We start from the raw sequence: 16,262 nt of genomic DNA, 5'->3' as shown, positions 1-16,262 counted from the left end.
CCTGGCGGAGAGTAAGTCCTCAGTTAAGATACGCAGCACTGCTGCTGTGACGCTGCGTGCTCCGGCGCAGACCTGCATTTCAACCTCGCCCGCCACACTCTGCCCCCCAAACACGACCGTGCTCCTCCTTACGTCTCTGCCTCGGCTGGGGTATTTTTCTGTACACCTTTTCCACTTCCCAGCACGTCCTGGTCATCCTTCAGGGCTCACCCCCATGGTCTTCTCCTCCGAGAAGCCTCCCGGAGCCACTACCTACCCCAGTGGAATCCAGCTCTCCCTGCCCAGTGCTCCCTCCCACTCCGGCCAAGTCTGAACTGGCCATCTGTTGGGAAGGAAGTCGGGTTCCTACCTGCTCCCCCCACAGTGAGCTACGTGAGGAAGTGCAGAATCTTATCACACAGTGGAGTGGTAGCTGTCTTGATGTATTAGGGTTCTCCAGAGAAACAGAACCAGCAGGACAGATAGATATAGATGTAGATTTTTCAATATTTTATATATATAGATAGTCTATCAATAGACTATAGATCTATATCAATCTATATCTATATCTACATGAGGATATTTATTATAGGAATGGGCTCGTGTGATTATGATCTGCCCTCTACAAGCTGGAGACCCAAGACAGCCGGTGGTGTGATCCAGTCCACGTTCAAAGATCCAAGAAGCAGAAGCATCAATGTCCAAGGGCAGGGGAAGTCAACACCCCAGTTCAAACAGAGAGAGAGCAAATTTGCCCTTCCTCCACCTTTCTGTCCTATTCAGGCTCTCAACACATGGGATGATGCCCACCCACATGATGGGCACATCTTTACTCAGTCTATAGACTCCAATGCTAATCTCTTCCAGAAACACCCTCACAGACGCACCCAGAAATAATGCTTTGCCAGCTCTCTGGGCCTCCCTTAGCCCAGCCAAGCTGACACTTAAGACTAACAATTATAGCTGACGAGGCACCTTTGAGTAGCTGCCTTCCCTTTCTTGTCTCACTCCTCCACTCTGTCACCTTCGCTCCTCAACTTGCACTCAAGTTCTTACCTCAGGGGCTGCTTCTGGGGTAATCCAGATTGACACGTAATCCCCGCTAGCCGTGAGATCTGGGGCATGTTACTTAAACTCTCTGTGCCTCCGCCTTCCCTTCTGTAAATGAAAATATTTTTACTTATGGAATTTTATTACGAGGATGAGATGAGCCTGGGAAAGTGCCTGAAAAATAGAAAACACTATAAATATTAGGTCTTACTATTCTCAAGATCTAGCTTAGGACCTGGCACATGCTATGGCTTCAAAAAAGTGTTTGCTGGTTAAAGCATATTGAATCTCTCAGGATGGAGGAAGGCTGTATATTGAGCCTTTTCATTCCGCATTAGTTAGGTTCTTCCAGTTGCCAAGAACTCACTCAAGCAAACACAAGCAAGGCAGCCTGTTTCAAGGATGTACCTGCAGGAACAGAGATGGGCATCTCTAAGGAACTGCAGATACCAGCCAGGCAGACTGTACCAAGGCAGGATCATAAGTGGGGAATAGGAAGGTGTCTCAGATTCCGAGAACAGCCCTAGTGAATGGGTTATCTTGTCATCCTCCAAGAGCTGCAGGGTGTTTTTGTGTCTTCCCTCTAGAGATCTATAGCTCATAGAGCTCACCTGCTCCCTCTGTATTTCCTCTCTTTGTACAACTTTCTGGTTCCACTGAGGTCTCTGAGTTTCCAGTAACATCTCTTTCCCCCATGGGTTCTGATCCAGCTGAGAAATAGTCATAGGAGTCAAACTGGGATGAAGACATCAACTTTGGGGGTGGTAAAGCTGCACTTCGGAGCACAGTGTAGACTTGTGACAAGAGGCAAGAATTCCGCTCCTTCCCCCCCAGTCTAAACCTTGATTCTTCCCTCAGCAAAGAGTCTGCTCTCCAGCCAGCCTGGCCCACACCTGCTGACCAAGAAGAGACCTGACGGAGGAGAGAGTACAGGTCATCTCACTGCAGAGGGGCAGGAGCTGAGAACAGACGTTCTGAACAACTCTGAAACCAGAGCTTGACAGAGAGACCGAGCTGGCCACACTCAGACCTGTTCTCAGCTTCACCAGCAAATCATCTATTCACCCCGCTGGTAGAGTGAGAAAAGGAGGAGGAGGGATGGACTGACACCCTCCCTGGTACTTCTAGAACGGTCAGTAGAAGTTGTTATTGTAATGGACTATGGCAGACTAGACAGGGGAGGGTTGGAAAGTTTTTTTCCTGCAGCTATTAACTGACCAACCTTGCCTGTGTCTATAGTTCAAATTTCCAAGAGAGAGGACCTGATTGGCCCAGAGACTCATCTTCATCTCTGTTTGGACAGCTAGTCCATAGAGCTAGCTCAAAGGCCATAGGCCAGCCTACCCCTTAGTGCAACCTGAAATTGCCCTGTTCATTTATTTGTTTATCATCTTCCCACACCCCGACTAGGGTGTTCCTGAGGGACAGGAATCTTGTCTGTTATGGTCATTGTTTCATACCCAGCATCTAGAAAGGTACATGGCACAAAGTAGGAGCTGGATAAACATTTATTGAATATAAGATTGAATGATTGATTAATGCAACAAATAAGTGAGTGAATGAACAAACCTAACAGGATTATAAAAAGCCCTACCTACATCACTGGAGCCTCTCCTCTATCACCCAGGGAACTCAGCTTCAGCCCGCAGCTTGTTTAGCCCACGGGGCAAAGTCCCTCAGGTAATGAGACCTCACTCACCTAGAAGGCGATTGAATGAGTTTCCATTGTCATGGCAGCGAGCTGATCCCCATCAAAGCAACTCAGCCAAGTGTTCCTTCTAACCACTGGAATCTTTCTGAGAGATGTTCTGACCAACACAATTTTCTCCATCTTATTCTATTTCCAGTGATGTTTTAGCCCTTCTTGAAACTGGACCACTTCTCTGATTACCTGCTTCTTAATCCAACTCTGTCTGCACCAGTACCCTTGATTAACGCCTTTCCCACAGACCATAAAGTCTTTCTCCAACTCACTACCCAGGGCATTATTTAACAGAAACCTAAACCCAGCAAGCTAATGAAAACAGCTCTTGCAAATAATCCTTTAAAGGGGTTTTAAGTACCCAGTTCCTACTAAACTGATGCAAATTAATGACCTTTAGGAGGCTTCTAAAAACTCACTATTCTTTTACCCAGAATGGAGTAGCGATGAGGTCACAGATACTAAGCACCAAAACAAATGAGTCCCAAGTTTAATCACTGCTGAGCCTGACACAGTGTTAAAAGGGGACAGTGCCCTGGAGAGCTCTGAAAAAGAACTCAGTGTTGCTAAAAGAAGTAGACGGGGATGCCCCAAAGGAAGGGACTTTGTCCCAATTTCCTCAGCATCGGTCAGAGGGGCTGGGACACTTAAAGGCTGAGCTATACTCATGAATAAATAAGACCTCCAGGGCCATTGTGCAGATCAGAGATAAAATGTAAATGTAAATGTAAAATGTAAATGTAAATCTGCACATAGCAGATGCTCAATAAAGGCTAAATGTTGTTATGATGAAAACCACACACTGGTGCCTGTGACAGCAGGGACCTGGAGAAAGAGGGTCAGTCCAGGGGCAGGGGTGTCTTGGCACCAAAGGGCTTTTGTGTGCTCAGCAAAGTGGAGGCTTTGGAGCTATGAGGTTTACAGCTCCTGGACATGTATTTAAGGGCCCCTACGGCCAAAAGGGCCAATTTAGGAAGGTCCTAAGTTAGCTGACTTGTTGAGAGGGCAGAGCAGAGGCTTCCTCTCAAGGGAGCTGAGGTCAGGGTGAACCTCTCCAATTCTGTGAGTCTACACTGGACCAGAAGTATCTTTCCTTGCATGCCTTTTCAAATTCACAGTGCACTCTCTACCCCTTCTCACCATCCCTGTCCTCTGATTTACAGCTCTAGGTTCACCTCCTCCAGAAAGCCCTCCTAGACTTTTTTTTTTTTTTTTTTTTGCGGTATGCGGGCCTCTCACTGTTGTGGCCTCTCCCATTGCGGAGCACAGGCTCCAGACGCACAGGCTCAGCGGCCATGGCTCACGGGCCCAGCCACTCTGCGGCATGTGGGATCTTCCCAGACCGGGGCACGAACCCGTGTCCCCTGCATCGGCAGGCGGACTCTCAACCACTGCGCCACCAGGGAAGCCCCCCTCCTAGACTTTTGCAACCTACATACTCTTTTTCCCATCTCTATATCCCTATGACATTCACAGTCTGAAGCAAACAGTCTAGCCTCCTTTTTCCACTTTACACCTTACTGGTTTCTAGTACGTGAGATATGGGAGCCCTCTTTTTTTTTTTTTAATTAAAACCCCATGGCTTATTTATTTCATAACTGTAGGTTTTTACCCCTCATTCCCCTTTACCTATTTCTCCCAGTCCCCACGCCCTCCCCTCTGGCAATCACTCACTTTTTCTCTGTATCTATGGAGTTTGTTTTCTTTTTTTTGATTTTTATTTTATTTTTTATACAGCACGTTCTTATTAGTTATCCATTTTATACATATTAGTATATATATATATATATCAATCTCAATCTCCCAATTCATCACAGCACCACCACCATCCCCTGCACCACTTTTCCCACTTGGTGTCCATACGTTTGTTCTCTGCATCTGTGTCTCAGTTTCTGCCCTGCAAATACGTGCATCTGTACCATTTTTTCTAGATTCCACATATATACATTAATATTCCATATTTGTTTTTCTCTTTCTGACTTACTTCACTCTGTATGACAGTCTCTAGATTCATCCACATCTCCACAAATGACTCAATTTCGTTCCTTTTTATGGCTGAGTAATATTCCATTGTATATATGTACCACATCTTCTTTATCCATTTGTCTGTCAACGGGCATTTAGGTTGCTTCCATGACCTGGCTATTGTAAACAGTGCTGCAATGAACATTGGGGTGCATGTGTCTTTTTGAATTATGGTTTTCTCTGGGTATATGCCCAGTAGTGGGATTGCTGGGTCATATGGTAATTCCAGTTTTAGTTTTTTAAGGAACTTCCATACTGTTCTCCATAGTGGTTGTATCAATTTACATTCCCACCAACAGCGCAAGAGGGTTCCCTTTTCTCCACACCCTCTCCAGCATTTGTTGTTTGTAGATTTTCTGATGACGCCCATTCTAACTGGTGTGACATGATACCTCACTGTGGCTTTGACTTGCATTTCTCTAATAATCAGTGATGTTGAGCAGCTTTTCATGTGCCTCTTGGCCATCTGTATGTCTTCTTTGGAGAAATGTCTATTTAGGTCTTCTGCCCATTTTTGGATTGGGTTGCTTGTGTTTTTGATATTGAGCTGCATGAGCTGTTAATATATTTTGGAGATTAATCCTTTGTCTGTTAATTCGTTTGAAAATATTTTCTCCCATTCTGAGGGTTGTCTTTTCGTCTTGTTTATGGTTTCCTTTGCTGTGCAAAAGCTTTTAAGTTTCAGTAGGTGGCATTTGTTTATTTTTGTTTTTATTTCCATTACTCTAGATGGTGGATCAAAAAGATCTTGCTGTGATTTATGTCAAAGAGTGTTCTTCCTATGTTTTCCTCTAAGAGTTTTATAGTGTCCGGTCTTACATTTAGGTCTCGAATCCATCTTGAGTTTATTTTTGTATATGGTGTTAGGGAGTGTTCTAATTTCATTCTTTTACATGTAGCTGTCCAGTTTTCCCAGCACCACTTATTGAAGAGACTGTCTTTTCTCCATTGTATATCCTTTCCTCCTTTGGCATAGATTAGTTGACCATAGGTGCGTGGGTTTATCTCTGGGCTTTCTATACTGTTTCATTGATCTATATTTCTGTGTTTGTGCCAGTACCATACTGTCTTGATTACTGTAGCTTTGTAGTATAGTCTGAAGACAGGGAGCCTGACTCCTCCAGCTCCTTTTTTTCTCCTCAAGATTGCTTTGGCTATTCAGGGTCTTTTGTGTCTCCATACAAATTTTAAGATTTTTTTGTTCTAGTTCTGTAAAAAATGCCATTGGTAATTTGATAGGGACTGCACTGAACCTGCAGATTGCTTTGGGTAGTATAGTCATTTTCACAATACTGATTCTTCCAATCCAAGAACATGGTATATCTCTACGTCTGTTGGTATCATCTTTAATTTCTTTCATCAGTGTCTTATAGTTTTCTGCATACAGGTCTTTTGTCTCCCTAGGTAAGTTAACTCCTAGGTATTTTATTCTTTTCGTTGCAATGGTAAATGGGAGTGTTACCTTAATTTCTCTTTCAGATTTTTCATCATTAGTGTATAGGAATGCAAGAGATTTCTGTGCATTAATTTTGTGTCCTGCAACTTTACCAAATTCATTGATTAGCTCTAGTAGTTTTCTGGTGGCATCTTTAGGATTCTCTATGTATAGTATCATGTCATCTGCAAACAGTGACAGTTTTACTTCTTTTCCAATTTGTATTCCTTTAATTTCTTTTTCTCCTCTGACTGCCGTGGTTAGGACTTCCAAAACTATGTTGAATAACAGTGGTGAGAGTGGACATCCTTGTCTTGTTCCTGATCTTAGAGGAAATGCTTTCAGTTTTTCACCATTGAGAATGATGTTTGCTGTGGGCTTGTCATATATGGCCTTTGTTATGTTGAGGTAGGTTCCCTCTATGCCCACTTTCTGGAGAATTTTTACCATAAATGGGTGTTGAATTTTGTCAAAAGCTTTTCTGCATCTATTGAGATGATCATATGGATTTTATTCTTCAATTTGTTAATATGGTGTATCACACTGATTGATTTGCATATATTGAAGAATCCTTGCATCCCTGGGATAAATCCCACTTGATCATGGTGTACGATCCTTTTAATGTGTTGTTGGGTTCTGTTTGCTAGTATTTTGTTGAGGATTTTTACATCTATATTCATCAGTGATATTGGTTTGTAATTTTCATTTTTTGCAGTATCTTTGTCTGGTTTTGGTATCAGGGTGATGGTGGGCTCATAGAATGAGTTTGGGAGTATTCCTTTCTCTGCAATTTTTTGGAAGAGCCTGAGAAGGATGGGTGTTAGCTCTTCTCTAAATGTTTGACAGAATTGTCCTGTGAAGCCATCTGGTCCTGGACTTTTGTTTGTTGGAAGATTTTTAATCACAGTTTCAATTTCATTACCTGTGATTGGTCTGTTCATATTTTCTATTTCTTCCTGGTTCACACTTGGAAGGTTATATCTTTGTAAGAATTTTTCCATTTCTTCCAGGTTGTCCATGTTATTGGCATAGAGTTGCTTGTAGTAGTCTCTTAGGATGTTTTGTATTTCTGCAATGTCTGTTGTAACTTCTCCTTTTTCATTTCTAATATTATTGATTTGAGTCCTCTCCCTCTTTTTCTTGATGAGTCTGACTAATTGTTTATCAATTTTGTTTATCTTCTCAAAGAACCAGCTTTTAGTTTTATTGATCTTTGCTATTGTTTTCTTTGTTTCCATTTCATTTATTTCTGCTCTGATCTTTATGATTTCTTTCCTTCTGCTAACTTTGGGTTTTGTTTGTTCTTCTTTCTCTAGTTCCTTTAGGTGTAAGGTTAGATTCTTTATTTGAGATTTTTCTTGTTTCTTGAGGTAGGCTTGTATTGCTATAAAATTCCCTCTTATAACTGCTTTTGCTGCATCCTGTAGGTTTTGGATCGTCATGTTTTCTTTGTCATTTGTCTCTAGGTATTTTTTGATTTCTTCAGTGATCTCTTGGTTATTTAGTATTGTTTAGCTTCCATGTATTTGTGTTTTTTACGTTTTTTTCCCCTGTCATTGATTTATAATCTCACAGCATTGTGGTGTGAAAAGATGCTTGATATGTTTTCAATTTTCTTAAATTTACTGAGGCTTGATTTGTGACCCAAGGTGTGATCTATCCTGGAGAATGTTCCGTGTGCACTTGAGAAGAAAGTGTAATCTGCTGTTTTTGGATGGAATGTCCTATAAATTACCCATTAAATATATCTGGTCTATTACGTCATTTAAATTTTGTGTTTCCTTAGTAATTTTCTGTTTGGATGATCTGTCCATTGGTATAAATGAGGTGTTAAAATCCCCCACTATTATTGTGTTACTGTTGATATCCTCTTTTATAGCTGTTAGCAGTTGCCTTATGTATTGAGGTGTTCCTACGTTGGGAGTGTATATGTTTATAATTGTTATATCTTCTTCTTGGATTGATCCCTTGATCATTATGTAGTGTCCATCCTTGTCTCTTGTAACATTCTTTATTTCAAAGTCTATTTTATCTTATATGACTATTGCTACTCCAGCTTTCTTTTGATTTCCATTTGCATGGAATATGATTTTCCATCCCTTCACTTTCAGTCTGTATGTGTCCCTAGGTCTGAAGTGGGTCTCTTATGGACAGCATATATATGGGTCTTGTTTTGGTATCCATTCAGCAAGCCTGTGTCTTTTGGTTGGAGCATTTAATCCATTCACGTTTAAGGTAATTATCGATATGTATAATCTTATGACCATTTTCTTAAGGTTTTGGGTTTGTTTTTGTAGGTCCTTTTCTTCTCTTATGTTTCCCACTTAGAGAAGTTCCTTTAGCATTTGTTGAGGAGCTGGTCTGGTGGTGCTGAATTCTATTAGCTTTTGCTTGTCTGTAAAGCTTTTGATTTCTCCATTGAATCTGAATGAGATCCTTGCTGGGTAGAGTAATCTTGGTTGTAGGTTCTTCCCTTTCATCACTTTAAGTATATCATGCCACTCCTTTCTGGCTTGTAGAGTTTCTGCTGAGAAATCAGCTGTTAACCTCATGGGAGTTCCCTTGTATGTTATTTTTCCCTTGCTGCTTTCAATAATTTTTCTTTTTCTTTAATTTTTGCCAATTTGATTACTATGTGTCTTGGCACGTTTCTCCTTGGGTTTATACTGTATGGGTCTCGCTGCACTTCCTGGACTTGGGTGGCTATTTCCTTTCCCATGTTAGGGAAGTTTTTGACTATAATCTCTTGAAATATTTTCTCGGGTCCTTTCTCTCTCTCTTCTCCTTCTGGGACCCCTATAATGCGAATGTTGTTGCGTTTAATGTTGTCCCAGAGGTCTCTCAGGCTGTCTTCATTTCTTTGCATTCTTTTTTCTTTATTCTGTTCTGCCACAGTGAATTCCACCATTCTGTCTTCCAGGTCACTTATCCGTTCTTCTGCCTCAGTTATTCTGCTATTGATTCCTTCTAGTGTAGTTTTCATTTCAGTTATTGTATTGTTCATCTCTGTTTGTTTGTTCTTTAATTCTTCTAGGTCTTTGTTAAACATTTCTTGCGTCTTCTCGATCTTTGCCTCCATTCTTTTCCGAGGTCCTGGATCATCTTCACTTCATTATTTTGAATTCTTTTTCTGGAAGGCTGCCTATCTCCACTTCATTTAGTTGTTTTTCTGGGGTTTTATCTTGTTCCTTCATCTGGTACATAGCCCTCAGCCTTTTCATCTTGTCTCTCTTTCTGTGAATGTGGTTTTCATTCCACAGGCTGCAGGATTGTAGTTCTTCTTGATTCTGCTGTCTGCCCTCTCTTGGAGCCCTCTTGAGGATTGAGACTCTGGCTCATATGCCTCATGTATCCCTCACAAACATGTTTTCTAATCTAGGGCCTCTCGCTCTGTAATATGCACATGAATCCCCTGGAGATCTTGTGGGAATGCAGATTCTGATTCTGCAGGTCTTGGCTAAGGCCTGAGACTGCATTTCTAACAAGCTCCCAAGTGATGTCAATGGTACTTTGAGTAGCATGGATCTACAGCATCTTACCAACACTGTTTCTTCAAGCTTTTAATGTGTTACATATCTAAAAAGATAGAGAGAGAAAGAAGTCGACTCCAGGAGTTCTCAGAGCCTTTAGTGGACATTATGAATTTTCAAGAAGGGGCTATGGTGTGCAGCATCTCCCAACAGAAATCTCTGTTCAAGGGAGTATCCTACAGCATTTATCTCATTATCAGATACACGTCAATTGCTAATAATAAGAGCAAATATTTATTGCATCCTTACTACAGGCCAAGCATTTTACACACACCATCTTATATCATTATTCCACTGAACACTATGAGGTAAGCACTACTGGGATCCCCGTTTTAGAGGAGGAGATGGAAGCTACAGGGGTTAAGCCCTCTACCCAAGTGTGTGTGGCAGAGTCAGGAATTGAACCCCATTAGTCTGGCTCCAGGGTTCTCTATTTTAACCATCCCACTTGACCTCTAAGCTTGGACCCACAAATCTTCCTTCTGCCATGAATAATGGCTAAAAGGCCAAACTTGGTGAGGACAGACTTCTGCCTCAACTGCAGTCAGTTTTGTCCAGGTGCTCTTTTTTTTACATAGCTATAAGTTGTTTGTTTGCTTTTCCCCCCACTACGGTGAACATTTACTAATCGTATGTAAGAAAGAAAAAGAGCACACTTCTGTTTCAGCTCAGAATGTGTCTGGTTTCAAGTAACAGGACAGACAGGTGTTTGTTTTTATTACACTACAAGATGTCCAGAGATAGACGGTTAGAGACTTTTTAAGTCAGCCATCAGAAACCCAGGCCCCGTCTTTCTTTCCAGGTGTGTGGATAATAACAGAGAAAGCTTATGTCTTGGTTCTGGAAGAAGTTGGTGTAAGCACCTTCCTCATTCATTCTTTCATTTGAAAGGCATGTTAAGGTCCTTCCATGTGTCAGACAGTGGGTTTTGGAACAAAGATGAAAAGATACAACCAAGTCTATGGGTCAGATAAGATTATACAGATACGCAATCTCCTAGTTACGGTACCATGAAGTGACTATTATTTATTTCAACCCTGGCTTTCTACAGAAAGGATCTGAGGTGCTAACGTACTGTGATATGTGTTATAAGAGAAGTGAGCACAGGATCTGTGGGAGCCCAGAGAAAGGGCCCCTCACCTACCTGGGGGTGAAGAAGGGCAAAAGGAGTCAGGGAAAGGGTGGATCTGAGTCTTGTAGGGCAAAGAGAAATGAGCTGGGCAAGAGAAGGTCAGGTAGGCAGGGCATGCCAAGCCAGGAAAAATAAAAGGACAGTGTAAGTAGTCAGAAGGCTTTGTGCTGAATCCTGTTTGGGCTTTTTAAAACAGGGTTGTTGTTTTTTTTCCCCTCATGAAAAAGAAGCAGAGGGATAACTAGCTCCAGTGTTGTTTCAGTGAATCAACCACATAAGGATCCTGGATCAACTTCTCTGCAATTCTCTTCTCCCTCCCCTCATGGTTGTAAGATGGCTGCAACTGCTCTGGGTATCACAAAAGGACAGAATAAGCTTCCCTGACAGCTTTGCCCTTCCAGGCAAAGCTGTTCACTTTGCAGTGTAGCACAGTAGTTTGTGCATATGTGTTAGGGGGTTAAACTAGATGAGATTCACTGAAGACACACAAAGTTTCTAATAGAATTATATCTGAAGAAACAAATGTGATCTTGAAATGAAAGGGACAGAAAGGGTACAAAGCGAAAAGAGATATTCAGATCATCAAATTTCTACAAGCAGGAAGCAGGCTGAGAAAACTATTCAGTATAAATGCACACCACCTTTTATATAAAAGGAAGGATGACTAAGAGGGTAGAACCAAGAGTCTAGAATTTGGAGTCAAGAGCCATGGAGAATTATTCCCTGGACTTGAGACTGAATCAAGGAACTGTCAATCTGTGCCCAGCTGGATTTCAGAATTGCTATGGACCAGTGACTCCTGTGTGCCTCACATCTTCAGCTTTGTGAACAAGAATGTCTGCAGTGGTTATCCTATGTCTGTTCCAGCATAGTATCTAAAGATAGTTTATCTTCAAATCCTGGCTCTGAGCTTGGTATTTTGGGCACCGCCAACCATAAGCCAATTTCTTCATCTGTGGAATCAGGACAATAATGCCTACCTATCTCATAGGTTGTTATAAACACTCAATAAGCTAAACATATAATCACTCCACAGTGCCTGACACAAAGTAAGTAGTGTTCAGTAAATGACAACTGTTATTATTTTTCATTATTCTCCCCTTTGTATTCTGAATATATTCTTACTATAGCACCTGCCATTCTGCACTGGAATTATATGCCATATGTCTACCCCATATATATGCTACTGTTTACTCCATTAGGCTCTGAGCACTTGGGGCTTAGAGAAGATATTCATGTTTGTATCTTCAACAAACATAAATACCCTGGTATATGGTAGATGATTGGGAAGTGTTCGTTGAATGAAGAGAATAGAATGGAATAGAAGAGAATGGAATAGAAAACGATAGAAAAATGTATACCCATGATTCGGCATTCCTTTCTGCTAGCTTTTGGTATTGAATAGCATGGTTTTCTTTCCTGGTTGTTGTTATGGGAAATGATTTGAGAAAGGCAGGGGACCTTCCAGTCAGTCATGATGACTGTACAATTCTGAAAACCTGTGATGCTGAAGTTCTCCAGAAGCTGTCCCTACAACAGGAATCCGCTGTGGCTGGGGCAAAACCCCTGGAAAATGAAGAGCTTCTCCCAATTTGGAGACATCAGAGCTCCAGAAACACGCAAAACAGCCAGTTCTCCTCAAGCCACTTCCCTTTCCCAGAGTACTCTGCTGACCACCCCTCTCCCAGCTCTGTGTTGTGAGAAGATGAAGTTCAGTGACTCAAGGTTTCTCTTGTGGCCCCAGACAGTTGAAGGCAAAATGGGATGTGGACACAAGGATGTTTTTGCTGACTCTTCTTTAGTGCTTCACGGAACATTACATTTAGCTAATTTAGGAAGAGTATCAAATTAAGAGATACCCATCTGCATAATAGCTATGAGAAGTAAAACTCTCAAGAAGCAAGGGGCTATAGTGCCCAAGGTCATGACCTATAACCTCCTTCAGAGCTAGGATCCTTTACCAGCACCAACAACAGTCCTAGCGCAAATGCCAACAACAAATTCCTAGCATAAATGATGCCACTCACTCATAGCAGACATTACTAATCAATTATAGCATACCTTCACCCCAGACATAGCTTCAAATGCTTCTCATCCCATTGACTGAAGAAAGTCACTACTAATTGATTGGGAGTGCCATGCAGGATTAAACCCACTTTCCTTCCCTGACCTAGATGTTCACACTACCTGTGCAGTCCTCACAATTATAATAATCTCCTTAGATGGTTCTTCTTTAGGTCCCTAACAACATGATCCTAATAGCATCCTAAGACATCATGAGTAGACTACTTGCATCTCATATTGCCTCCTCTCTCTAGGATCCTCTTACTTTCCTGAACTGCACTTTAGTAGGACATAATATGAAACAGTCAAATAAAATTACATTTACTATAAGAACACTGTTGAGGGTATTGTTCATTACTTTATACACTGTTTCTCTATGAGGCTCCAGGAGGGAAAAAATGCCTTTCTAATCATAGGATCAATAATGGATGTGTCTCTCCTGAGCCACCAGACTTTCTTGCCTTATGAACCATATGCATTCCGTAACGGACATGTTTCCCTCTTTGCACTGGCTGCAGGAAGCTTACAGACCAGGATGGCACTACTTCCCTTAGAATTCATGCATTAATCTCTTTACAGAATCCAAATTATTTTTCTTGGTTGTTTCCCTCCTTTGTCTTACTTATCTTAATTTTCATTTATTTTATTCTGCTACAGTTTGTGCATCCTTGTAAGCCACGTTGAATACTTGGTATAAATAAACAGATGGATAACTAATATCTGGACGAATGTGAAGCATTATTCAGGTTTTTATTCATTTCACGTGCAAATGTTGGGGATGGGGTGCACCAGAGTATGTTTATTGGGGCAGTGGAGTGCATAAGACCATCTTTCTCTTTAAGCATCTACCCTTGTTCCTCTTATTCTGCAGGACCTAAAAAAGTGTGTGTGTGTGTGCACGCGCGCGTGTGTGTGTCCTCACTTCCCTGCTTCACACATGTTCCTACAGACCTGAGACCACCACACAGCAACCTAAATCAGCTTGCCAAGAGGCACATAGTTTAATCTGAACACCAAATGCCCAGGGGGTTCTTGAAGCGCCAAGATGAAAGAACGGTCACTCTCATTATTCCCAAGAGTCACAGCTCTCCGTTGGCTAAACTACTTGTCTAAACCACTGTAAACACATGGACTTTGAAGCTACATATATCTGTGTTTAAATCCTCATTCTGCCATTCAGAATGTATTTACTTAACCTCTTTTTCTAAGCCTCAGTTTCCTCTTCTGTAAAATGCCTACTTTCTGGAGTTGATGGCTTAAGTGAGATAATATATGAAAAGCACTTAGCACAATGTTGGGTACGTGGTGAGTCCTTAATAAATGATAGCTATTACTTTACGGCTCTGATTGCTCTTGTCTCCCTTAATCTTGTAAACTCTAGGCTCTGCTTCACTATGGTGGGGGTAGAGAGTAATTTGGTTTATTGCATCCTTATTAGCATCTAGCCCAGGGTCAAGAACACGTAGGTGTTTAATATCTGGCTGCTGAATACTTGGAAGAACGTGCACCTGGAGACATTAACAATCAATATATTTACCATGCTGTGCAATATTCCATTATACTATACTACTTCCTCCTTCTTAGAATGGTCTGTCTTCAATTGGCATCAGTTATATTGATAGCGCCCTCTGCTAGCTGGCAGTAGCAACAAATAACCTCTTAAACTTAGCGTGAGATTTGCTCTGGAGGAAAAGAAAGGAAGAAAACAGACATGTACTGAGTGCCCACTGTGTGCCAGCCAATGTCCATCATCTGTGCATGAAACTGTGGTTAGTGAGTGAAATCCACACCAGCCCCCATCAGGTCAATTCTCCCTGTGTGTAAATCCTACAGCCTGAGCACCTAACAATCTATATTCTTTTCCAGGTCAAATGAAATGACAAGAGGATTAAAAATGTGTCTCAGAAATCTGTAACCAGAGCTCAAGAAGCCAGCAACAGGGAGAGCCCTGGTTAATTTCAAGATGCCAAACAGCCAGCTTTCTATCAGTTTCCAGGACCTTATTTCCTGCCCCCCCCCCTTCATTCTCAGAATTGATGTTTATGTTTCCACCAGGGTAGAGACCAATTCTCCTTGGCATCTTCCTTCAGAGAGAATCAGAAATTTTCCACCTGGGATGCTACAAATTGCATTTCTCAACACAGTTCTGGAATACAGGATATGAACAGCATAGCTAATGCTGAGTGATCAAAATTCAGGTGCTCTAACTTTATAACAATCATCATCAGGCAGTCAGAGTTTCACCAATGGATGGAGCCTCTTGTCCTGTAAGATTCAGACAGCAGGAGCACAGCAATCTGAAACCAGCTCCCAGGGGAGACTGCAGCGTGAGGGGAGGCTGGTTGAAGCCTCTGCCAGCCCCACCCACATGACTTGGGGCACATTGCCATATTGCTCTGAGCCTCAGTTTCCCCATTTATGACATGAGGATCGGAGCAGGACCTAATTCAACGAGCTACTGGGAAGATTAAATAATAAAACACGTATGAAGTTCTTAGCCCGGTGCCTGGATCATGGGAAGTGTGTGATAAATCTTAGCCAAGCTGCGTAGGCAGCTTGTCTGGTGTTTGTCCTCCTTCTCTAAAAATATTCCTCACTCCACACCCCAGTTAAACCCTTGGGAGCTATATTTATCCTATCTGGAACCCCTTCCCCCGCTCCAAAGTTCCCAGCCAATGGTGGTTGGAACGTAGAGGAAACATCACCCAAACCAGACCAATCAGATTTTCCCTCCCAGAAAACTGGGATGGAACTAAAGGAGCTAGTCTCTGCTGGCTGTTTCAACTGAGGACATGCAAATTCAAGAGCCAGATGGGTGCCGCCTTCCACATGTGACTAAAGAAGCACAGAAAGAGTCTGGAGAGAGAGGGTTCTCCTCCAGGTCTGTGGCTACTGAGGGAGAGAGACAGACAGACAGACAGAGACAGAGAATATGAATTTGCCTTAGTTCCAGACCTTTTCTGGCTTACGGTTCCGGGGCCATGGAAGGCCAGGCTACATCTGTTCCCTGTAAGCTTCCTGAGTCAGCACTGTGGGCTTTTAACAAACCCCACGTTTTCGTTAAGCTACTCTAAGATTTCTCTTAGTTGAAGAAAAAAGTTTTGATGCCAAAGGAAAGAGATTTCAGGCCCCAAACTCTTTTCTTGGGACTATGCTACTTCATGGGATTTAATGAGGAATTCTATGAGGAAGGAAAGAAAAGGGACAAAAAAAAAATACCATATAATGAGCATCTATTGGGTACCAGCCTCTCTGCTTGGTGTTCTCTCATATCACCATCCACATGTGAGACAAGTGTATATGTCAGGGACAGTCATCAATATTTTATGAAGTATTTTATCAATA

This window comes from Phocoena sinus, chromosome 14, assembly GCF_008692025.1.
Source record: "Phocoena sinus isolate mPhoSin1 chromosome 14, mPhoSin1.pri, whole genome shotgun sequence".
Classification (NCBI taxonomy): domain Eukaryota; kingdom Metazoa; phylum Chordata; class Mammalia; order Artiodactyla; family Phocoenidae; genus Phocoena; species Phocoena sinus.
The sequence above is the reverse complement of the archived record's forward strand: the minus strand, read 5'-3'. Positions refer to the sequence as shown.